The sequence below is a fragment of the Symphalangus syndactylus genome, chromosome 19 (genome assembly GCF_028878055.3).
Source record: "Symphalangus syndactylus isolate Jambi chromosome 19, NHGRI_mSymSyn1-v2.1_pri, whole genome shotgun sequence".
Classification (NCBI taxonomy): Eukaryota; Metazoa; Chordata; class Mammalia; order Primates; family Hylobatidae; genus Symphalangus; species Symphalangus syndactylus.
The window spans coordinates 25,855,310-25,881,492 of NC_072434.2; the positions used below are offsets into that span (position 1 = coordinate 25,855,310).

Here is a 26,183-nt window from a genome sequence, read left to right on the forward strand (position 1 = left end):
CTTGATAAAAAGCATTACAAGCAAACCCCACAGCTAGCATTATTTTTAATGGTGAAAGACAGAATATTTTCATCCTAAGATTAGGGAAATATCAAGAATGTGCACTCCTCACCTCTCTTATTCAACATGCTGCTGAAAGTGTTAGCCAGTGCAGTAAGTGAATAAAAGGAAATAAAATCCAGCCAGGCACAGTGGCTCACATCTATAATCCCAGCACTTTGGGAGGCCGAGGCAGTTGGATCATGAGGTCAGGAGCTTGAGACCAGCCTGGCCAACGTGGTGAAACCCCATCTGTACTAAAAATACAAAAAATTAGCTGGGCATGGTGGCACATGCCTGTAGTACCAGCTATTTGGGAGGCTGAGGCAGGAGAATCGCTTGAACCTGGGAGGTGGAGGTTGCAGTGAGCCGAGATTGTGCCACTGCACTCCAGCCTGGGTGACAGAGCGAGACTCCTCCGTCTCAAAAAAAAAAAAAAGGAAATAAAATCCATACAGATCATAACTACATGGTGGGTACAGGGCTACTTCTCAAGTTCACCCCACAATATGTATGATTAATAATAATACAGTCTATTTTCTGTCTAAAATGTGTTTGTAGTGGAGCCTATTAATAACACAACCATAAGATTAAGAATTCCAAGCTGGGTCCAAGTAGAAGCAGAGGAAAGGATAACATATAGCAGGCTACTAGGTCATTACTTCAGGTTAAACCTAATGTAAAATAAAGAAATCCTCAAGATTCACGTGTGGTTGCAGTCAATTCACCAAGATGGGATCATGGTAGATGATAAAATATTTGATTCAGAAGCACGAATACCCGTTTTCTCAAAATGATCCTTGGATCATAGAGCTTTTAAGAAAAAAGCCACAGTATTCTGGTTTCTAAAACCCTTCTCTTGGCAAGCTGTTTCTTATATCAGCTCACTCTTGCTCCTTAACAAACCACTCTAAAACTTAGGTACTTAACACAACAACCATTTACTTAACTTATGAGTCTGTGGTCTAAATCACCTCAGCTGATCTTTGTTGGATTGCTCAAGCCTCTGCTACACTCAGTGGGTGGTTTGGCTGATGGCTGGTTAATCTAGGATAGTCTCATTCATATGACTGATATCTGGCAGCCTATCCACTGAGGCACATGGACAACGGGACCATGTGTCTGTCATCATCTAGCAGGTTAACACAGACTTTATCACATGGTAATCACAGGATTCCAGAAGCAGTACATGAGCAAGCTACAATGCACTAACATATTTCAAGCTTCTGTGGTCCTACCTTTGCTTGATGATCTGGCTCAATTACTTCTTTCAGAATGTTGACTTCTCTCTCTGACTGCTATCTCTTAGCATGAGCAACCCGAAGTGCACGGGTGACAGTTGTAGCTTAATTAATGGGAACCAAGTGGAAGCATTCCCCCTTTGAAAGAAGGTCTTCAAAACATGATGACCTCTGTGCATCAAAATGGCAGGGACAGTAAACATAAGTTCCCCTACTGAGTCTCTGACAGAAGGGCAAATAGGGCTACTCCTATTTTTACCCTTTGGTTCCCATATATTTGCCTACTAGGGACATAGTGCCATGTATTTCATAGATTTAAAATGCACACTATCTCCTGAAAGATGATGCCCCACTCTTACAAGGAATCATCTCTGAGCTGCTATCTCAGTTGTACTTTCAACAAATGCTTCCATCATTCTGTCAGGCCAGCAGCTGCTCAGTGGTATGGGATAAGATGTGACTGACATAACTGAATTCTAAGAGCATGTGCCCATTTCTGCACTATAGAAGAAAGGATCTAATGTAATTATCTGGCCTAATTGACTGCTTTCCTCAAAGGATGTTTCAGTGTTGTGCTCTGTTTTTGCCAGATTGGACTTCTAGGAGCAGCAGTAGCTAGATAAGCCTTGGTGAATGGGAGCCTATGTTATTGGAACCATGAATAGCTTCTGTCCTTGCCCACATGGCTTCTCTATCTTTGGAACCATTATACTACCACTGAAGTGGCTGATGCCAGAGGCTGACTGATGATAACTGAGCAAGTCATTTTCTCTTTTTTCAGTGCCTCTTCAACTGTGGATTATTTCTGGGGGTCTATATTTGTTGACTATTGCTGTTTAACAAATTCCTCCAACTCTTGGCAAATAGAAACAGCTGTTTCTAGTTTATAATCTTTCAAGAGGTTATAGTCGTTGCCTGAGGTTGCAGTCTGGGGACTGAAGGATCTATCTCCAAGCTCACTCAGGCTGTTGGAAGAAGGCTTCTGTTCCTCACTACACAGGCTGTTCCAGTGATACCTGAGTGTCCTAATAACATGCTAGTTTGCTTCCCCCAGAGAAAGCTATATGAGAGAGAAGAGTCAGGAAACCACAGTGCCTTTTATAAACTAGTCTCTAGTGTTGTACATCACCACTTTCCCTTTATTGCATTCATTATAATTGAGTCACTAGGTTCAGCCTAAACTCAAGATGAGGGGAACCAGGAACCAGAGAAGATTATCAATGAATTTTTAAAGCCACTACAACAAGTAATAAAAATATCTTCATACCATATGCTCATTCCCATAGGTGCATCCACATGCCTCTACCCTACACTACCTCCCTGTGCTGGTCACTCAGGTTCTTTAGGAAGCAGACACAGAGATGGACTTAGGAGTAAAAACAAGGTATCGGGGGAGGGGAGGTAACACCCGTGAAACACAAAAGGAGGAGACAGCATTTGGCAAGGGATTAAGCAAATCACAATGTGGGACTGATAAATTTCTCTCCAGGTCAATGGGGGAGTTCTGGAGCAGAGAACTTTTTAGAAGAACCCATGAGAGGGATCTTACTTTAGGCAGAAATGATTAGGCCCATGTACTGCCATTTTACTCAGTCGTTGGCTGCCTTGAGAACAGCATGGTCGTGGCTCTAAAGTTGAGGTGAACCTTGAATAAGTCAACAGCTATAGGTTGTCAGTTAACCATATTCTAGTAGTATGGCGGGAGGAACATGTTTGGCTCCCACCTACGTGGCTCTTGATACATCCTTGACAAATCTCGATGTAAATGGGCAAGTATAAAAGCTGTGCCCTAAGAAGGGCTTGGTGAGCCAAGGGCCCAGACCCCTCACAGATGGGAGCCTGGGTCATGCTATCTAGTAAGTCACCTTGAACAGCTGAGGGTGAGGGTCTTCTGGAGTTCACGGTAGAGGAGAGAGATAAGGACGATCATTTACGTCCTTGAGATCAGGTGTAGTGTAGAAAACTGTGGTTAGTGCCACTTACATTCTACTTAAATACATTTCCCAGATACATGTACCTAATTTCTTTTTAATTGGCTCTAGAAAAGGTACCTTATTTGGTATGGCAGTTGCAATTAGGGTAACTACTTGACAGAGTTTATAGTATCTATTGTCATTCCTCCAGGAACTATCTCACTTTTGTAGAGATCAGACCAGTGGATCAAATGAAAATATAGTATCACCAATTCTGCAATTTTTAAAAACTGCATTAATTTCTACCATTCTTCTTGACATGGAATATTGTTTTTTGATTTACTATCTTGGCCACATGGGGATGCAGTTTCAAAAACTTCCACTTAAACTTCCTTGCTATGATTACCCTTTCTTCCCAGGCCAAAAAACCAAAGTGGGAGTTGTGTCAACTATCAAGTATACACATTTAAATGATACCTTCAAAGACTAGGAAAATAAATCCGAAGTATATCTTTGGAACCAGTGGACCCTGTGAGCAGTATATGAGCCAGAATCCTATTACTTGACCCTCATATGTCTTCACTCTAATAGAGGGGCTGTGATGAGATTCTTGGTTCTCTGAGTAATGATATCAACTCAAATTCTGAGTTTAAGCAGTCCTTAAAATGTTTGTATATTTATCTTTCCCCAGAATATAGTTACCCAAATATAGGAGAGTACTACTGTGATAGTATTAGATGAATTGTTACCATATACACTTTCTAAGAGCCCTTTTTGTTAGAGACCTGGCCTCTCCTTCAGTCAATGAATTTGGGGTTTGAAAACCAAAAATTTAGAAGAGGAATCATGAATTTTTAACTGAAGCAACTGGCCTCAGCCTTCTGGACATCAATTCTTGATTTCTTTTCATTGTGTAGACTGAGTAGTATCTGTGTTGGCTGCCCATCTATCTTGCCCCTAAGGACACCATGTTCTGGTCATCATCTCTTATAACCCTCTGTGTCTCACGTCTGCTGACTACCACTCAAACCTTGCTCTTCTTTACTGTAACTGCATTGACCTGACTCCTTACTGTTAAGCATTACCATTTTATCTCGGTTGTCTTAGAGTGTAATTTCCACCAGTTGGCCCAGTTCTTTAAGTGTATTGGTTTCCCATTACTACTGTAACAAATTACCACATACAGTAGCCTAAAGCAACACAAAATTTATTCTCTTGCAGATTTGAATGTCAAAATCCAAAATATGTCCACTAGGCTAAAATCAAAGTGTTACCTGAACTGCATTCCCTTTGGAGCCTCTAGAGAATAATCCATTTACTTGCATTTTCCGGCTTCTGCAGGCTGCCTGCATTCCTTAGTTCATGGCTGCATCATTCCAACCCCTACTTCCATTGTCACATTGCATTCCCTAACTCTGACCCTCCTACCTTTCTCTTATAAGGACCCCCTGTAATTACTGTGGGCCCACCTATGTATCCAGGATAATCTCCTCATCTCAGAATCCTTAATTTAATTAAATCTGCAAAGTCCCTTAAACTATGAAGGTTACACATTCACAGGTTCCGAGAATTAGGACATAGACATCTTTGGTCGAGGTGGGGTAGTCACTATTCAGCCTACTACAAATAGTGTCTGCTATCATCAGCCCTGGTCTACAGAAGAGAGCTACTGCTGCTAAGACTCTGATATTGGTGGTCCTCTCACCAAAATGTTCCTGATTGTAAACAGTGATGGTTCTAGGCCTTCCATGGAAACTAGGTATCTGGTGGTCTTTCTATATACATGGTATATCCACTTTAGCATGCCCACTTTGCCTAGTCTTTTAATCCCGTATTTCACCCTCTGGGATGTCAATTCTGGCATTTTCTACATTGCTTATTGTGGCTCATCACTTTCTTCGTACTACAAATTTCATTCTATCAGCATGCTTGCACTGTTTCCTAGGGTCCTTGCCAGGGTATCAAATCCTGTATCATGGGAGAGTGTTCCCCTATTGTACTTTATCTGACTTTAGCATACATCCCTCTTTGATTCCAGCTCTCCCAGAATCCAGTTTCAAGTCTACTCACCTGGCAACAGGCATGTGGAATACCTTATAAGAGGAGTCTGGCAATGGGCAAATGGTAGACATTCCTTTCAAATTTTAAATGTGATTTATGAAAAATATCAAAAATAAGATCATGAGGGGTAGTCCTGTTCTACTTGCACTGGGAAACCCTAAAAATAATTTTATGAGATTATAAACATATGATTTTAAAATGAAGCAGGAATTGTAGTCTAATTATTTAGTATTTAAGATAATGCCTGTAACTGTTTATAAAACATGTAATAAAGAAGCTATAATTTCTTCTGCTCTTGTCTTCGTACAAGAACCAATTCCAAATTGTTGATGGTGTACACATTTTATAGCATTTCTCTCCAAATTGGGAAGCAAACTGTATTAATTACAGCTAAACATTTGTATAACATTTAATAGTTTGCAAAACACTGTGCCTTATATTTGAGCATTTAATCCTGACAATTTCATGAGAGATACTATTATCTTTAATATCTCTAATTTTACCTGTTAAAAACTTGATCCTCCAAGAGACTAAATAACATGTCTAAGATTTTTGATTAATCAATTGCAAAGCCAAGATTTAGCCTAGAACTTCTGATACTAGAGTGCATGCTCTATATTCACCTCTACCCTTTCTTTGGGTAAATTATGTTGGTCAAAACTACTTTATCAGTCTAGGACTTCTTTTTCTCTGAAAAATACAAGGAGTAATTGATTGATTTTAAAGGATCTTTCTAGTCCTATTACTTCCTTTCACATACCGCTAGTAGACATGGAAGCGGATAATTTTATTAACCTGCAAGAGCAACCAGAAGTGAAGAGAACTAGATATAATCAACAACTTATCAGATAGTAAATTTGCCACATAGTGATTATTTCCCAAGACTGAATCTAAACTTGAGTTGTCATATTTATCTTAAGACCTATATATGGTGAAATCCCATAAAATAGAAAAAAAATGAAGAATTTGAGGTAACTACTATGAATTTTGTGGAACTTATCTAAGGTGGTTAAAAAAAATCTTATATTATTAATGCAACACATATTCTAACAGTGATTTACACAAATTTACACTTCGAGCCAAGAAAGAGAATCTGATAGTACAGATCAAAAAATATTTAGTATAGCTTTTTATATTTCTCTAATTGTATTTTTCATTGAGCTAACTTAATGCAATAATTCTAACAATTATCTGAATGGATTAAGACTTTATAGTAATATTGTAAGGCCAAAAAGCATGAGTTGAAGTCTCGGTATTTCCACTTCAGCTAAGTGATCTTAAGCAAGTTAATACCACAGTGACTGAGTTCTCTCAGCCGTAAAACATTAGTACTTATTTTAGAGTGTTGTGAGGATGAAATGACTTAATACATATAATGCACTTAGTATAGTGCTGAATGTATTATAAATGCTATAAAAGATAGCATTATTAAAACCATATTATGTTGCTACTGTTATTACATATGGCAGAATCTTAAAACCTGTATGATTTCCATATCTCTCATAGACCTTTGGCTATCTTCTAATCTAGAGTGAAGATGTAGGTCTTTTTTTTTGCCCCAAACCCTGCTTAAATCACGAGGAAAAGACCTTAAAACAAGGCTCATTATTCTTTTTCTTTGAAATGAGAGGCAGAGGGCAAGTTTAAAATCAGCAGGGAGACCATTATCCTAATCGAATTAATGCAGAAACAGAAAACCAAATACCCCATGTTCTCACTTATAAGTGAAAGCTAAATATTGAGTGCACGTAGACATGGGATGAGAACAATAGACACTGGGAACCACTAGAGAAGGGAGAGAAGGAGGGGAACAAGGGCTGAAAAACCACCTATTGGCCACTATGCTCACTACTTGGGTGACGGGATCACTCATACCCCAAACCTCAGTGTCATGCAATATGCCCATGGAACAAATCTGCAAATGTACCCCCGAATCTAAAAGTTGAAATTGTATTAATAAATAATTAATTAAGATTCAGGGGAAGGAAAAGACAAATCAGAAGACTCTAAGCTTGTGTCTGAGCAAAGAGGAAATGCCAAGAAGTAGGAAGTTTGCAAGTTCCTTTATAGAAAACGGCTGTGTCATACTTATTCTTTACTACCATATCATGTTACTAATCTCATAAAATACTTTTAAATGTATTTGAACTCAAGAAGAGTACACCATAGTGCCTGTCTCTGTCAGTTTGAGCTACTATGACAGAATATCACAGACTGGGTGGCACACATAACACATATTTATTTCTCATTTATTTCTGGAGGCTGGAAGTCCAAGATCAGGGTGTCAGCATGGTCAGGTTCTCGGAGAGGGTCCTTGATATGGTTTGCCTCTGTGTCTCCACCCAACTCTCATCTTGAATTGTACTCCCATAATTCCCACATTCTGTGGGAGGAACGTGGTGGGAGATAATTTGAATCAATGGGGCAATTTCCCTCATACTGTTCTCATGGTAGTGAATAAGTCTCACAAGATCTGATGGTTTTATCAGGGGTTTCCACCTTTGCACCTCCTCATTTTCTCTTGCTGCCACCATGTAAAAAGTGCCTTTCACTTCTTGCCATGATTCTGAGGCCTCCCCAGTCATGTGGAACTGTAAATCCAATTAAAAATCTTTTTCTTCCCAGTCTGGGGTATGTCTTTATCAGCAGCATGAAAACGAACTAATACAGTAAATTGGTACCAGTAGAGCGGGGCGTTGCTGAAAAGATATCCAAAAACGTGGAAGCCACTTTGGAACTGGGTATCAGGCAGAGGTTGGAACAGTTTGGAGGGCTCAGAAGAAGCCAGGAAAATGTGGGAAAGTTTGGAACTTCCTAGAGACTTGTTGAATGGCTTTGCCCAAAATGCTGATAGCAATATTGGACTATAAGGTCCAGGCTGAAGTGGTCTCAGACGGAGATGAGGAACTTGTTGGGAAACTGGAGTAAAGGTGACTCTTGTTATGTTTTAGCAAAGAGATGATGGCATTTTGCCTCTGCCCTAGAGAGCTGTGGAACTTTGAACTTGAGAGAGATGATTTAAGGTATCTGGTGGAAGAAATTTCTAAGGAGCACAGCATTCAAAAGGTGACTTGGGTGCTGTTAAAGCATTTCATTTCAAAAGGGAAAAAGACCATAAAAGTTCAGAAAATTTGCAGCCTGACGATGCAGTAGAAAAGAAAAACCCAGTTTTTGAGGAGAAATTCAAGCTGGCTGCAGAAATTTGCACAAGTAACAAGGAGCCAAATGTCAATCCCCAAAACAAGAGGGAAAATGTCTCCAGGGAATGTCATAGGTCTTCATGGCAGCACCTCCTATCACAGACCCAGAAGCCTAGGAGGAAAGAATGGTTTCGTGGGCCAGGCCCCAGGTCCCTGTGCTGCGTGCAGCCTAGGGACTTGGTGCCCTGTGTCCCAACCATTGCTAAAAGAGGCCGAGGTACAGCTCAGCCCATGGTTTCAGAGGACGTAAGCCCCAAACCTTGGCAGCTTCCACATGGTGTTGAGCTTGTGGGTGCACAGAAGTCAAGAATTGAGGTTTGGGAACCTCCGTCTACATTTCAGAAGATGTATGGAAATGCCTGGATGCCCAGGCAAAAGTTTGCTGCAGGAGCGGGGCCCTCATGGAGAACCTCTGCTAGGGCAGTGCAGAAGGGAAATGTGGGGTTGGAGCCCCCACACAGAGTCCCTACTGGGACACCGCCTAGTGGAGCTGTGAGAAGCAGGCCACTGTCCCCCAGACGCCAGAATTTTAGATCCACCGACAGCTTGTACCATGAGCCTGGAAAAGCCACAGACACTGAATGCCAGCCTGTGAAAGCAGCCAGGAGTGGGGCTATACCCTGCAAAACCACAGTGGCAGAACTGCCCAAGACTATGGGAACCTACCTCTTGCATCAGCATGACCTGGATGTGAGACATGGAGTCAAAGGAGATCATTTTGGAGGTTTAGAATTTGACTGCCCTTCATGCCACTGCATTACAGCCTGGGCAACGAGCGAGACTCCGTCTCAAAAAAAAAAAAGAATTTGACTACCCTGCTGGATTTCGAACTTGCATGGGCTCTGTAACCCCTTTATATTGGCCAATTTCTCTCATTTGGAATGGCTGTACTTACACAATACATGTACCCCCATTGTATCTAGAAAGTAACTAGCTTGCTTTTGATTTTACAGGCTCATAGGCAGAAGGAACTTGCCTTGTCTAAGATGACACTTTGGACTGTGGACTTTTGGCTTAATGCTGAAATGAGATAAGACTTTGGGGGACTGCTGGGAAGGCATGATTGGTTTTGAAATATGAGGACATGAGATTTGGAGGGGTCAAGGATGGAATGATATGGTTTGGCTCTGTGTCCCCACCCAAAGCTCATCTTGAATTGTACTCCTATAATTCCCACGTGTTGTGGGAGGAACCTGGTGGGAGATAATTTGAATCATGGGGCCAGTTTCCCCCCATACTGTTCCTATGGTAGTGAATAAGTCTCACAAGATCCAGTGGTTTTATCAGGGGTTTCTGCTCTTGCATCTCCTCATTTTCTCTTGTCGTCACCATGTAAGAAGTGCCTTTTGCCTCCCGCCATGATTGAGGCCTCTGCAGCCATGTGGAACTGTAAGTCCAATTAAACCTCTTTTTCTTCCCAGTCTTGAGTTTATCTTTAACAGCAGCATGGAAACAGTCCTCTTCCTGAAAACAACCTCACATGGCTTTCCTTGGTGCGAGCACACACACTGAAAGAGAGAATCTTGTCTCTCTCTTCTTCTATGGATGCTAATCCCATCATGAGGGCTCTACCGTCATGACTTCATCTAAACCTAATTACTGCCCAGAGGCCTGACCTCCTCCTAATATTATCCCACTTGGGGTTAGGATTTCAACAGATGGATGGCAGGGGACAGGGAACAAACACACAGTCTAAAACAAGTACCTTCCTGGTTACAAAAGGGGAAATATAATCTGCAAAAACTGAAGTATTTTAATAATTGACAATTTAAAAGTCAATCACAAATCACTACTACACAAGTTACTACTACTTGTAGAATAACTTAAGTAATTAATTTGGGACTTCAGGTAGAAATGATCTTTAAAAAATTATGATGTAAAAAATAAGCACAAAATATATTAGTAGCTTAATAACATATTCAAAGTTCATGTAGCCTGTAAGGATATTTGATGACCTCATGGTAGAATCGTATCAATTGGGTGCAGTGGCTCATGCCTGTAATCCCTGCACTTTGGGAGGCTGAGGCAGGTGGATGGCTTGAGTTCAGGAGTTCAAAACCAGCCTGGGCAACATGGCGAAACCCCATCTCCACATCTCCACAAAAGATACAAAAATTAGTCGGGCATAATGGTGTGCTCCTGTGGTCCTAGCTCCTCAGGAGACTGAGGCATGAGAATAGCTTGAACCCGGGAGGCGGGGTTGCAGTAAGCAGGGATGGCACCACTGCACTCCAGCCTGGGTGACAGAGTGTGATTACCATCTGAAAAAAAGAAAAAGAAAGAAAGAAAGAGAGAGAGAGAGAGAAAGAAAGAAAGAAAAAGAAAGAAAGAGAGAGAGAGAAAGAAAGAAAAAAGAAAGAAAGAAAGAAGGAAAGAAAGAAAGAAAGAAAGAAAGAAAGAAAGAAAGAAAGAAAGAAAGAAAGAAAGAAAGGTAGGCAGGCTGTGGTCTGGGGTAGACCGAGGCTCAAAAGATAGACAAAATGAACTCTTAAAACCTATCAAACGTGTTAGTAGGATTAGATACAGCTGTGTATGCGAGAAAGACTCAAAATATGGGCTTAAAGGAGACAGCAGTTCCTTCCCTGTCTGGCTGTTATTCTGTTATCCTGCTCCAAGATCCAAAATGGCTGTTAAGCTCCAGCTGTTCTTCATGCCCACATTGCAGGTAGTGGAAAAGAGTAACTAAGAGTAAGTGTAGCAAGATCACAGATCTTAGCTTTTGAGGAGACTCCCTGGAAGTTCCACACAACACTTACACTTAACATTTCATTGCCCATTCATTTATGTGGCCATTAATATCTGAGAGGGAGGCTGGAAAATGTAGCCTTATACTGTGGCAATGTGCCAGCAAAATATTGGTTTTCTGTTACTGAGAGGGATGGAAAGAGCTGCTGGGGTAGGCAATTAAGATGCTCTGCCACAAGTTCATTTATCTAAGTCATAATTAAAGAAGTTCTATTAATTTAGGCTGAATAGAAAACACAAATACATATTTGATGGATATCTTTGAAACATTAACTCATAACAGAAAGTGCCTGTCTTCAAGTGTCTAAAATAAAAATCAACACGTTTGTATTTGAGTAGCAGTGGTTGGCATCAACAAGGTTAACATAGCTGTTGAATAGTGATTAAGTCTGGGCCCTGGAGCCAGGCCATCTCGGTGGAGTTCTGGTATTAATCGTATGGACTTGGACAAGAAACTTGGCACATTCAGTTCATCTGTGAAATGGAGAAAATGATACCTATTTGTTGAGGTTGTTGTGATGAGTAAGTAAATTACAAATGCAAAGTTAATAAATATAGAACTGTGCTTAACACGTAGCCAGTGCTTAATAAATACTAGCTTTTATTATAATTTGTTTCATTAGTATTATATCTCAAGCACATATTGTCTAATAGCCTTCATACTATATGATGTATATAATAAAAGAAAGAAGTTTGTTAAATGTATGTTAGTTTTATGCTTATTTAATTTACATTTAATCTTAGACCACCCATTATTACTGAGTATAAAGTCTAATAAAATAAATCCATATTTCATAAAGATTGTAAATAAATGCATATACTGCTAAAGAAAACAACTATAAAACTTGATATTATAAGTAGGATTGTATCTTCAGCATGAATTATTAGTATATATTTTTGCAGTATTAATAGCCAAGAAAGTCATATATGTATTCAAAAAAGGTAATAAAAGAATAAAATTATGTTCAGCTTACTTGATCCTAATTGTAAGTATATTCCACATAAGGATATTGTGGAATAAAGCCCAGATTCCTATTGGTGAAATTTCATTTATTTAAAGTTTCATGAAATCTGCTCAGCATTCTATGTTAGTGTCTTGGAAATAATCAGCTTTCTGATATTATTTATAAAGTATACTCATTAAAGGAACTGTGAATATTTTGATATACTGACAAATTGCACCCTCCAGTGGAAAAAATGTTTATCCATAAAACTTTAATGTGTTTCTGCATTGCAGCTGTAATATATTCAAAGTCGCTTCTGTCTAAAATTCTTTTAAATGTAATTGTGTTTTATGACCTGAATATACAGAATGAATATATATCTCACTCTATTAGATATACATTATACTTTTTGGGTCCCCAGGAAGTTCCTCTGAGTTTCAGACTCCATCATGTAAATAGGACATTAAATATTGGCTAAGTACAAGAGCTTTAAAGAAAAATTTTTTCGGAATTATTATTAACGTGTCAGTCTTTATAGACATGAGTCCACTCCAAAAAGTAGAACTCATCCACTTCCACTTAATATTCTATAGGATGAAGTTGGACCACAAACCATAGTAACTTACACAGGGGGACAAGTTACTGAACTAAAAATATTTTATATTCATGCCTCAATGACTTTTGTGTGTATAATTAAAAGCATCTATACTCCACAAGGCTAGTTTCTTCTTAGATAAATGTAATATTTTTAGTATCCATACTAGAGCGTATGGGTCACCAAACTTGAAGAAGAAGGTTAAAAAACAGCCATCCTTTGTCAATCAGAAAAAGTACCAAAACTAAGTGACTGTATAAGCACATCCATATTTTAGGGCTATTCAAAGTTAAAAACCTTTTCTTTTGTTTCAGAGATACTTACATCAAATGAAGACATTTACAAATTGTTCATAGTATACATACAACAGCCCAAATATGATTTTCACCTATGCTGTGTAAAGAAGTTAAACATCATAAGTTTCTCTAATAAATTCAGTGCATTTTTCCATAATAAATAACACAAGTTATTTTAAATGTTTTAATTTCTTTCAGTGTGTATTTCCAAACTCATTAAAGGGAATGAAATCATGTTATTAAATGGCTATGATATATTTCGGTATATTACGGAATCTACACTGTACAGTTTGATTCACATGAATACTATAATTCACTCTAAAAAAAAACCACAGGCACACACAAAATAGAGAACAAATGTGAGTTTTTAATAAATTTAAAGTATACTATCTACTTTAAACCACAATGTATGATATATTTTAACAAAACAGCCAATTTCCGAACCCCTTTTCTAATTCTGGCACAAGGAATATTCAATGTATTCGAGTCTTCCGGTTTGTAATCCTGTAAATGATGCTATCATATCCAGGATCCATGTTCCAAATATTGTAAGAAGTGATAATCACAGCCAGGGCCAAGGCAATCATTATCCAAAGTATCATCTTGAAAATCACTGAATATTCAAAATTATATGCAAGGTTATAGGGACTTGCTGGGTTCTTCACTTATTTTGCCTCAAAGATAGTCCTTGTGTTCCTCATAAGGGAGGTGTCAAATGACTTAATAGTGACTAACTCTACCACTGCATTCCCACCATAAAGATTGTACATGTTATCTGCAAACTTTTGCAGAGCGTCAACAGGATTTTAGAAGCAACTCTGAATTGTTCAGTCTTCCCCGTAATGCTTCCCAATTTCATCCAAACCTGCCAGCTCCAGTGAATATAAATTAGGAGAATGATCCTTGGCTAGATGCTTATGACAAGACACCAAGCTTGAAATATCATGTAGCACTTGGAGTTCAGAAAGAAAGAAGCAGGTCAACTCCATTGTTCCTACTCAGAGAATTCAGGGGAAGTGAACTGAGAATGGAGTTTTCCTGAAACAAGTAATTATGGAGCTGTCCTAAGGTGACTGAAAGGTCTTCAAACACTGAGTTTGCCTTCTCTACTAAATACACTCTTTCCTCACTACGAGCCAACTGCAAAACAACAGGAGTTTCCTCAGACAATAAAGAGCGAATGGAATTTGCAACACTGTCAAGACCAAAAGGAACTGCATTCTCCAAAGGGTATGAAATGACACTGCCTGGTGGTAGAGCCAGTTTGTCCACTCCCTTCACCATCACCATGACGGTAGCCCGAGGACGATGAAATAGGTCACCTACTGCAAGTCTTGGCCAAGAAAGGTTTTCCTTCACAGAGAAGGCCATGGACAATGCAGCCACGTCCGGGATTCACTCTCCCGGTATAGACCAATTTCCATTTCTGAAAATAACAGACCAGGAACTAAACTCGTTCCCTCAAACACCCGCCACCAACGGCAGGAGCACAACAAACACAGTCATGGTGCCGCTGCAGCCGCGCAGTGCAGGGCAACAAGGAGCGGGCCAGCGGGACACGGGTAAGCACTGCGGTGTGACTGGGTGATGGCATTAGGACTCATCCTGACTCCTGGGTCTTGTCCTTTCATTGCCTAAAGGAATATTTTTTTAAAAAAGTAAAAAATAAAATTATACCTGTATATACTGAATATTTTCTTAAAGAATATCCTCCACTATGTATTTGATATAGAAATATTTTATAGATATTCCTGTGAGCAAAGATTTTGGTTGGAAAGAACTATAGTTGCCCAATATTGGAAGAGGAATTTTAAAAAATGGTTAAATAAAAATTGAAGCTTCACCTATTCTTGTCATAAATGGAAGAGAGGAGGAGCAGGGCAAGGAAAATAGTACTTCCAGGCACTGATCATATGTCAGGATCAGGGCTAGGTGGTTAGATACACAAAGTCATTCCACTACCACCCAACCCCAATTTTATAGTGATTCAAAACAGGTTCATACAGCCTCTTTATTCTTTTTTTTAACTAAAGTCCTCTTAATGACAAAGGAAATTGAATATGGGCTGCAAGAAATATGAAGGCATATCCACTACTAATCAGTGAGAAATGTCTTTATTTTTTAAATTTGTCAGGCAAATGTTTCATCCTACTTCAAAATATATGTGCTTTTTGTCAGTGTAAAAAATGTTTATTACTGCTAGTAAAATTATTTTTCAGAAAGAATTGAAACACTGAGCACATCTCTCCATTTTTCACTCCAGTCTGAGGAGCATAAAAGCTAATACTAACAGAATGTGATGAGGTATGGTTTGAACACAGAGGGTCTTGACTCTAAAACTGAACTCATCCTACAATATCCTACACTAATTCTATAGTTATTGAATCTTCCAACCAAAATCTTTGCTCACCCCTTGTTTTATCTTCCCCTGTTTCTTGTGAATCAGTGGCATACTATCAGGCAGTTATCACCTAAAACTGAGGCCCTTTTCTTAACTGTCATTTCTGCTAGAAGCTGGCTTTATTCCTCATTGGCTCTCTTCTCTCTACCACAACATGGCCTCTAAAAATCTATTTCCTCATAAACACTTGATATTGTTTGTCTTTATACTTTATACTTTCAGTTATTCTAATGGATGTATAGTGATATCTCATTGTGGTTTTAATTTGCATCTTCCTTAAAATGCAAATTAAAGATAAAAGAGATCTTTCCCTGTGCTCATCTTCTTTCATGAATTATCTATTTAAATATTTTGTTCATTTTATATTAGTATATGTGTTTTGTCTCACTGATTAGTTAAGAGTTCTTTTTAAATTCTAGATATAAGTTCTTTGCCAGATATATGCTTGTCAAATGTCTTTTACCAATGTGTGGCCTGCTTTTTTATTTTCTTAACATTGTCTTTTGAAAAACAAATTTTAATATTGATGAATTTCAATTTGTTGATGTCTTTAATTCTATAGATTAATTTGATAACAATTAACATATTCATAATATGGATTTTTCCAATCTATGAATATGGCATACTATTGTCTGAAATAACCCCCAAATTTTATAAGCTGAAACCTAATCCCCTTTGTGGTGGCATTAAGAGGCAAGGCATTTTGGAAAGTGATTTTCATGAGAGCTCCACCTTATAATAAGAGAACCAGAGGTAACTAGCTTAGCCCTCCTGCCTTCTGCCACATGAGCACACAATGTTCACCTCTTCTGCCATGTGAGGACACAGCAAGAAAGCACTCACCAGACACTGATTGCTGGCCCCTTGATCTTGGACTTCCCAGACTTCAGAACTGTGAGAAATAAATTTCTATTGTATGTAAGTTACCCAATCTGTGGTGTCTTGTTACAGTGGCACAGACTAAGGAAGCACATTTCTTCAATTATTAAGTCTTCTTTAATTTCTCTGAAGTCTGTTTTAGAGGTGGTGGTTAGGAAACAATGGCTGTTGGTATGCCAAATCCAACCTGTGGTTTATTTGGCGTGGTTCACAAAATAATTTTTACAGTTTTAACGTGTTGTTAGAATGCAGAAGAAAGTGGGATAAACACTAAAATATTTCATATTTGCTTCTTATAAAAAAGTTTTCCAGCCCCTGTCATAGAGAATTGTGTATAAATGTTGAACGTAATTCATTAGATTCACTTCCAGGTATTTTACGTTTGTGATGCTACTGAAAAACATCTGTTTATGATTAAGCTTATTTAAAATGTTATATTTCTGGTACAAAGTATTTGCTCAATATATATTCTATTGAATAAATGAAGAAAAACATTTTCATCTTTAGAAACAAACTTGTGAAACAGCTTGTTAAAGATGTTAAGGCCATGAGAGATCAGCAAAAGGAAGACACTGGAAAGAGATTCTAGAGTGTGTAGCTCCCCTTTCTTTCTTGGCCTTCTGCAGACTATACTCTCTCCTATGGGCCCTTGTCCCACCTGTTACTTTCTCTGACAAAAACTTCTGGCATCTTAGAGACATGGATGTTGGTACTACATGAATGAAGAAATCATATGATATTGTTTTCAAGTTTTATTTTCTTAATTTTCATTGCTGGTGTATTAGTCATGGTTTTCCAGAGAAGCAGAAGCAATAGGCTCTTAGATAGGTAGACTGTTTGATTGACTGGAAGGAATTGGCTCACATGATTGCGGGGGTTGGCCAGTCTAAAATCCATGGGACAGGTCCACAGATGGGAAATCCTGGTAAGAGTTGATGTTCCAGTCTTGAGAGTGAATTCCGCAGGACAGCAAGCTGAAAACTCAGGGTTTCTACCTTGAATTCCTGGAGAGAATTTCTTTTTCTTCATGAAAACCGTCCTTGCTCTTAAGGCCTTCAATTGATTGAATGAGGCCTACCACATTATGGAGGGTAATTTTCTTTACTCAAAGTCTACTTATTTGCCTGTTAATCACATATAAAACACCCCTCCACAGCAACATCCTCAGGGTGTTTGACCACATAATTGGGCACCACAGCCTAGCCAAGTTGACAAATAAAATGAACCATCCCAGTTGTTACTGGTAAATACTATTTTATTTTGTACTTCAATGTTACATCCTGCAACTTCATTAACTGATAATTTCTCCATAGGGAAAATATGGTGAATAGGGGGCAGGACTAACTTCCAGCTCCCACTTGGATGGACAGAGCAGTGTGTGGAGGCTCACACTGTGAACTTTTGCTCCAAGAACTACCATAGGAACATACCAGGAAAGCTGAGATAATTCACAGACCCTTTGAAAGAAGCAGATAGCTGCCCTGGGATACAGGGGAAAAACTGTGAATGCCCAAAGTGTGAATGTGTAAAAGGGGGATCATCTGCCTCCAAATATATACTCCCACTGGGGAACCTGAAGGTCCAGATCACAGAAGGATTTGAACTTACCTGGAGCTGAGACAAACTTAGAGAGCTGAGCGAAATACGGGAGTAGAAGACGCAGCAAGAAGAGACCTATGAGCATTCTTGGTCCCCGGGGAAGCCATTTCTGACTTTGTCTCACAGGGGTTTTTGGAAAGGGCTGCCAGGGGAACTGGGAAAAGACCACAGGAGAGGCCAGGTGTTGTGGCTCACACCTGTAATCCCAGCACTTTGGGAGGCTGAGGCAGGCAGATAACCTGAGGTAAGGAGTTCAAGACCAGCCTGGCCAACATGGGGAAACCCTGTCCCTACTAAAAATACAAAAAATTAGCCAGGCATGGTGGCACTCGCCTGTAGTCCCAACTACTAAGGAGGCTGAGGCAGGAGAACTGCTTGAGCCTGGGAGGTGGAGGTTGCAGTGAGCCAAGATCGCCACCACTGCACTCCAGCCTGGGTGACAGAGAGAGACTCCATCTCAAAAAAACAAAACAAAACAAAACAAAAACGGCAAGAGAAGGAAACTTCCAGCTGAACAATTTTGATTGAATTCGAAGTTTCTGGACAGAACCTGGGAGAAGGAGCAAATTGGGAGTGCAGACACAGCACAGAAGCTGAGGCATGTGGGAAGGCATAAAACCTGAAAGCCCTGCTTGCTTTCTCAGTTGGGAGGCTAGTAGCCTAGGGTAAGTTCTCAGCCCTGCTCACATGCCGTCTGGAAATAAACTTGGTGCTGTTGGCGGGGCATGGTGGAAGTGAGACTGGACTTTTGGGCTGTGTGGGAGCTGGGTGAGGTCTGTAAGTGCCGGCTTTCCCTCACTTTCTTGGTGACCTACATGCAGCAGAAGCAGCCATAATTGCCCTGGGAACGTAACTCCATTGGCCAGAGAACCACACCCCCATCCCTACCGCAGCCACAGCAAACCCTGACCAAGGAGAGTCTGAGCTCAGACACACCTAACCCTACCCCCATCTGATGGTCTTTCTCTACCTGCCCTGGTAGCCAAAGACAATGCACATAGTTCTTTGGGAGCTCTATGGCTCGTCTAATGCCTGAGCCTAGGGCAAGTTTGTATCCTTCCTACACAACCGGAGGTGATGTGGTCTTGAAAGCATCACCTCCTGGCTAGAGGCCAACCAACAGAAAACCAACATATTTAACAAAAATACAACCAACTACCCTCACAGAGTCCACTTCACTCCCCTGCTACCTACACCAGAGCAGATGCTGGTATCCACAGCTGAGAAACCTGAAGACAGTTCACATCACAGGACTCTGCACAGACACTTCTGGAGCCTGGTAGCTTCACTGGGTGGCTACATCCGGAAGAAAAATAAAAATCATTGCAGTTTGGCTCTGAGGAAACCACATACCTAGGGGAAGGGGAAGAGCACCACAATAAGGGAGCACTCCATGGGATAGAGGAATCTGAACAGGAGCCCTTGAGCCCCAGATCTTCTCTCTAACATAGTCTACCCAAAAGAGAAGTAACCAGAAAAACAATTCTGATAATATGGCAAAACAAGGTTCTTTAACAACACAAAAAGATCACACTAGCTCAACATCAATGGATCCAAACCAAGAAGAAAACTCTGAATTGCCAGAAAAAGAATTCAGAAAGTTGATTATTAAGTAATTAAGGGGGTACCAGAGAAAGGTGAAGTCCAACTTAGTGAAATATAAAAACAGATACAAGATATGAAGGGAACAATCTTCAGTGAAATAGATAGAATAAATAAAAAAAAAATCACAACTTCTGGAAATGAAGGACATACTTAGAGAAATGCAAAATACACTGGAAAATCTCAGCAATAGAATTGAACAGGTAGAAGAAAGAAATTCAGAGCTCAAAGACAAGGTTTTGAATTAACTCAATCCAACCAAGACAAAGAAAAAAATAATTTAAAAAAAGAACATACCTTCTAAGAAGTTTGGGATTATGTTAAATGACCAAACCTAGGAATAACTGGTGTTCCTAAGGAAGAAGAGAAATCTAGAGAAATATAAAAGTTTGGAAAACACATTTAAGGGACTAATCAAAAAAAAATTTCCCCAGTCTTGCTAGAGACATAGACATCCAAATACAAGAAGCTCAAAGAACACCTGGGAAATTTATTGCAAAAAGATAATCACCTAGGCACATAGTCATAAGGTTATCTAAAGTCTAGATGAAGGAAATAATCTTAAGAGCCATGAGGCAAAAGTGTCAGGTAACCCATGAAGGAAAACCTATCAGAAAAAGAGCAGATTTCTCAGCAGAAACCCTACAAGCTAGAAGGGATTGGGGTCCTATCTTTACCCTCCTTAAACAAAATAATTATCAGCCAAGAATTTTGTATCCAGCAAAACTAAGATTCATAACTGAAGATTCATACAGTCTTTTTTTAGGCAAACAAATGCTGAGAGAATTCACCACTACAAAGCACTACAAGAACTGCTAAAAAGAGCTCTAAATCTTGGAACAAATCCTCAAAATACACCAAAATAAAACCTCCTTAAAGCATAAATCTCACAGTATCTATAAAATAAAAACACAATGAGAAAAAAAAGCAAGGTATTCAGGCAACAAATAGCACAATGAATAGAATAGTACCTCACATCTCAATAGTAATGTTGAATGTAAATGGCCAAAATGCTCCACTTGAAAGATACAGAATGGCAGAATGGATAAGAATTCATCAACCAAGTGTCTGCTGTCTTCAAGAGATTCAACATATAAGGAAGGGCTGGAAAAAGATATTCCATGCAAATGGACGCCAAAAGCAAGGAGGAATAGCTATTCATATATCAGACAAAACAAACTTTAAAGCAACAGCAGTTAAAAAAGACAAAGAGGGAAATTATATAATGATAAAAGGCCTTGTCCAACAGGAAAATATTACAGTCCTAAATATACATACACCTAATACTGGAGCTTCTACATTTACAAAACAATTACTACTAGACCTAAGAAATGAGATAGATGGCAACACAGTAATATTGGGGGACTTCAATATTCCATTGACTGCACTAGACAGGTTATCAAGACAGAAATTAAACAAAGAAAAAATGGATTTAAACTATACTTTAGAACAAATGGACTTAAAAGATATTTACAGAACATTCTACCCAACAACTACAGAATATAACATCAGCACATGGTACATTGTCCAAGATAGACCATATGATAGGCCACAAAATGAGTCTCAATAAATTTAAGAAAACTGAAATTATGAAAGTACTCTTTCAGATCACATTGAAATAAAATTAGAAATCAACTCCAAAAGAAACCCTCAAAACCATGGAAATTAAATAACTCGCTCCTGAATGATCATTGGGTCAACAATGAAATCAAGATGGAAATTTAAAAATTTTCTGAACTGAACAATAATAGTGACACAACCTATCAAAACCTCTGGGATACAGCAAAAGCAGTGCTAAGAGGAAAGTTCATAGCCTTAAATACCTACATAATAAAGTCTGAAAGAGCACAAATAGACAATCTAAGGTCACACCTCAAGGAACTAAAGAAACAAGAACAAACCAAACCTAAACCCAGCAGAAGAAAACAAGTAACAAAGATCAGAGCAGAACTAAATGATATTGAAACAAAAAAAATACGAAAGATAAATAAAACAAAACCTCATTCTTTGAAAAGATAAATAAAATTGATAGACCACTAGTGAAGAGGTTAAACAAGAAAAAGGAGAAGATCAAATTAAACACAATTAGAAATGAAATGGGAGATATTACAACGGATACCACAGAAATACAAAAGATCATTGAAGGCTACCGTGTACATCTTTATGTGCATAAACTAGAAAACCTAGAGGAGATGGATAAATACCTGGAAATGTACAACCCTCCCAGTTTAAACCAGGAAGAATTAGAAACTCTGAAGGGACCAATAACAAGCAGTGAAATTGAAATGGTAATTTAAAAACTGCCTACAAAAAAAAAAAAAAGTCCAGGACCAGATGGATTTGCAGCTGAATTCTATCAGACATTGAATGAGAAATTGGTACCAATCCCACTGACATTATTCCACAAGACAGAGAAAGAGGGAATCCTCCCTAAATAATTCTATGAAGCCAGTATCACCCTAATACCAAAACCAGGAAAGGATGTAACAAAAAAGAACACTACAGATCAATATCCCTGATGAAAACAGATGCAAAAATCCTCAACAAAATACTAGTTAACCAAATCCAACAGCATATGGAAAAGATAATCCACCATGATCCAATGGGTTTCATACCAGAGATGCAGGGATGGTTTAACATATGCAAGTAAATAAATGCGATACACCATGTAAACAGAATTCAAAACAAAAGTCACATGATCATCTTAATAGATGCAGAAAATGCATTTTACAAAATCCAGCATCCCTTTATGATTAAAACCTTCAGCAAAATTGGCATAGAAGGGACATACCTTAACATAATAAAAGCTATCTATGACAAATTCACAGCCAACATTATACTGAATGGGGAAAAGCTGAAAGCATTCCCCCTGAGAACTGGAACAAAATAATGATGCCCACTCTCACCGCTTCTATTCAACACAGTACTGCAAGTCCGAGCCAGAGCAATCAGACAAGAAATAAATAAAGGACATCCAAATCAGTGAAGAAGTCAAACTGTTGCTGCTTGCTGATGATATGATACCTAGAAAACCCTACACACTACTCCAAAAAGCTCCTAGAATTGATAAATGAATTAAGCAAAGTTTTAGGATACAAAATTAATGTACACAAATCAGTAGCTTTGCTATACACCAACAGCGTCCAAGCTGAGAATCAAATCAGTAACTCAACCCCTTTTACAATAGCTGCAAAAAAATAAAATAAAATTCTTAGGAATACACCTAACCAAGGAGGTGATCCTCATCTCTCACCTTATAAAAAAACTAAGTCAAGATGGATCAAAGACTTAAATCTAAGACATGAAACCATAAAAATTCTAGAAGATAACATTGGAAAAACTCTTATAGACATTGGCTTAGGCAAAGACTTCATGACCAAGAACCCAAAAGCAAATGCAACAAAACCAAAGATAAATAGATGGGGCTTAATTAAACTAAAAGTTTCTGCACAGCAAAAGAAACAATCAGCAGAGTATACAGACAACACACAGAGTGGGAGAAAATCTTCGAAATCTCTACATCTGATGAAGGACTAATATCCAGAATCTACAAGGAACTCAAACAAATTGGTAAGAAAAAAAAATTCCATCAAAAAGTGGGCTACAGACATCAATAGATAATCCTCAAAAGAAGATATACAAATGGCCAACAAACATATGAAAAAATGCTCAACATCACTAATGATCAGCGAAATACAAATCAAAAGCACAATGTGATACCACCTTAATCCTGCAAGAATGGCCATAATCAAAAAATCAAAAAATAATAGATGTTGGCGGGGACATGGTGAAAAGGGAACACTTTTACACTACTGGTGGGAATGTAAACTAGTACAACGGCTATGGAAAAGTGGAGGAGATTCCTTAAAGAACTACCAGTTAATCCAGCAATCCCACTCCTGGGTATCTACCCAGAGGAAAAGAAGTCATTATACGAAAAATATATTTGCACACGCAGGCTTGTAGCAGGACAATTCGCAATTGCAAAAATATGGAACCAGCCCAAGTGCCCATCAATCAATGAGTAGATGAAGAAATTGTGGTATACATATATATTATGGATTACTACTCAGCTATAAAAAGGAACGAAATAATGGCATTCGCAGCAACATGGATTGGAGACAATTATTCTAAGTGAAGTTACTCGGGAATGGAAAACCAAATATTGTTATGTTCTCACTCATAAGTGGGAGCTAAACTATGAGGATGCAAAGGCATAAGAATGATACAATGCACTCTGGGGATTCAGGGAAAGGGTGGGAGGGGGGTGAGGGATAAAAGGCTACACATTGGGTATAGTGTATACTACTTGGATGATGGGTGCACCAAAATCTCAGAAATCACCACTAAAGAACTTATTCATGTAACCAAATACCACCTGTTCCCCCAAACATATTGAAATTAAAAAGTCAAAAATAATCTATAGGATTTAAAACCATTTTTTCTACATATCTAAATATGTCACCAACATACTTAAATAATGATAATTTTAGTCTTCCTTTCCAAAACTTATACATTCTATTTCTTACTTATGCTTATTTCTCCTAGGTAAGACCTCTATTAAAATGTCAAGTAGGCCAGGCGCCATGGCTCACACCTATAAGCCCAGCTCTTTGGGAGGCCAAGGCGGGTGGATCACAGGAGTTCAAGACCAGCCTGGCCAACATAACGAAAACCCCTCTCTACTGAAAATACAAAAATTAGCCCGGTGTGGTGGCATGTGCATGTAGTCACACTACTCAGGAGGCTGAGGCAGGAGAAGTGCTTAAACCTGGGAGGTGGAGGTTGCAGTGAGCCAAGATAGCACCACTGCACTCCAGCCTGGGTGACAGAGCGAGACTGTCTCAAAAAAGAAAAAAAAAGTGAAGTAATGATAGAAGGCATACTTGGTTTATTCTCAAATTCTGTGGATGTTTTCAATCTTTCATTAAGTGTGATATTTGATCTATTTAAAAATTTTTCAGTAGCTTCTATTTATATTAAGCCATTTTCTATTCCTTGTTTGAGATTTTAAAAAAATCATGTGTTAAATTTATCAAATATTTTTATGCATCTATTGAGATGATCAATGGTTTACATCTTTCATTCTGTTAATATGAAGAATTACACGTTTATTTTTAAATGCTAACTAAATCTTTCATTCCTTTATTAAATCCAATTCAGTTGTATCTCTCTCTGTCACACACACACACAGACACACACACACACAGACACGCACCACAAACACATCACTTGTAGATCTATGATTTTTGCACCTAATTTTATGAGTTTGACCTATAATGTTCATTTCCTGCAACGTATTTGCAACTGTTTATTATGCTTGTCTCATAAAATGAGATGTGACCTGCCCCTGCCACCCATTTTAAATTTTTTGAAGAGTTGGGTAAAACTGGCAATATCAAATCTTTCCAAAAGTTTCTAAAGCTTTTACATATCCCAACACCCAAATTTTTGTTCTATTGGTTCTCTTTCTTGTATATTTCACTATTTCATTATTTGCTCTTATCAGAATTTTTTTCTATTTCTTTGGATTTATATTTTTCTATCTTGGATCAGCCCTTCTGTTTTAATAAAAACACATATCCATCAATGTTCTAAGTACTAAGATAACGATAGCTTTCACTTCTAAATTATTCTTTTAATCTGCTTAGTTATTTTTGATAATTTTTTCATTTTCCTTTATTTCTTTAAATATACTTGTTTCTGATAATTGCAGTATCTGCAGACTACCATCCTTTTTCTATCTTGGTTTTACATTTTTCTCCTCAGTGTGGCTAGTTTTTGTGGGATGAGTCTCACAGGTGATATAAATCTTTGTGCAAATCCACGTGAATGTGAGTTTTTGCTAGGAATTTTCATGAAAGGCTTAAAAATTTTATTTTTTCAATTCCCAAGAAAATCGGAGACAGACAAGTTTCTTCATAGCCTCCTCCTGTTTGCCGGTGAGGAGTCCACCTCTGCAGGAGTTCTTCCATGGAGTGCGGCCCTTCTAGATGTCAGGTTATATGTGTATGGGAGGGACGAGTGGGTGGGGGGAAGAAAATTAGGCCACCGATTCTATTTTGTCTCAGCCTTCATCTTATATTCCTTATGCCTGTAAAATCACACGCTCTAGGACCTTGCTCTTCATAATACGAGTCCTCAGATCAATGATATCAGCACCTCCTGGGACTCAGAAATCCAAAATCTCAGGCACTAGCTCCAAAAGTTGTCCTTGTGGATTTTTCTTTACTTTTTGTTTCGGCTTCCTTTCCTGTCCTACCAGCTTTACGCTTATATATACATTTTTCTATTTTTTTTCTGTGTACAATGATAGGTATACTTTTTTTTCTTAGTAATCGCGTTTAGATTTAGCCGTTTAAGTCAGAAAAATAACGAAACGAGATCAGCATCGCTGAGTTCTTTCGTGCACGCCAGTAGGTTAGCTGGAACTGGCTTCTGGCAGTTGCTGTTTGGTAGATTACAAACTATTAAATACACCAGTGAGGATGAAATCCATTCGTGCTACTGCACCTCGGCAAACTACTTCTAAACTCTGCGTCAATCCTCCCCTCTCCCATTGCCCTCCCTCAGCAAAGCCTCACGGTTTCGATCGGGGTAGGCCACCCAGCCACTGCGAAAACCCGGAGTAACGGATTCGGGGTGTAGCTAAGGTCTCCGAGGGAGCA

The 26,183-nt window shown here is 38.7% G+C and overlaps 1 long non-coding RNA gene and 1 pseudogene across 1 annotated transcript; both read right to left on the reverse strand.

The window, feature by feature from the left end:
* Positions 1-11,442: 11,442 nt before the first annotated feature.
* LOC129458404 (uncharacterized) lies at positions 11,443-26,181 on the reverse strand. Its single transcript, XR_008649616.2, has 2 exons — positions 26,100-26,181; positions 11,443-11,673 (listed from the first exon to the last, which is right to left on the reverse strand). It is a non-coding gene; the product is annotated as an uncharacterized lncRNA (long non-coding RNA).
* Positions 13,452-15,283, reverse strand: LOC129458403 (renin receptor-like; annotated as a pseudogene).
* Positions 26,182-26,183: the final 2 nt, after the last annotated feature.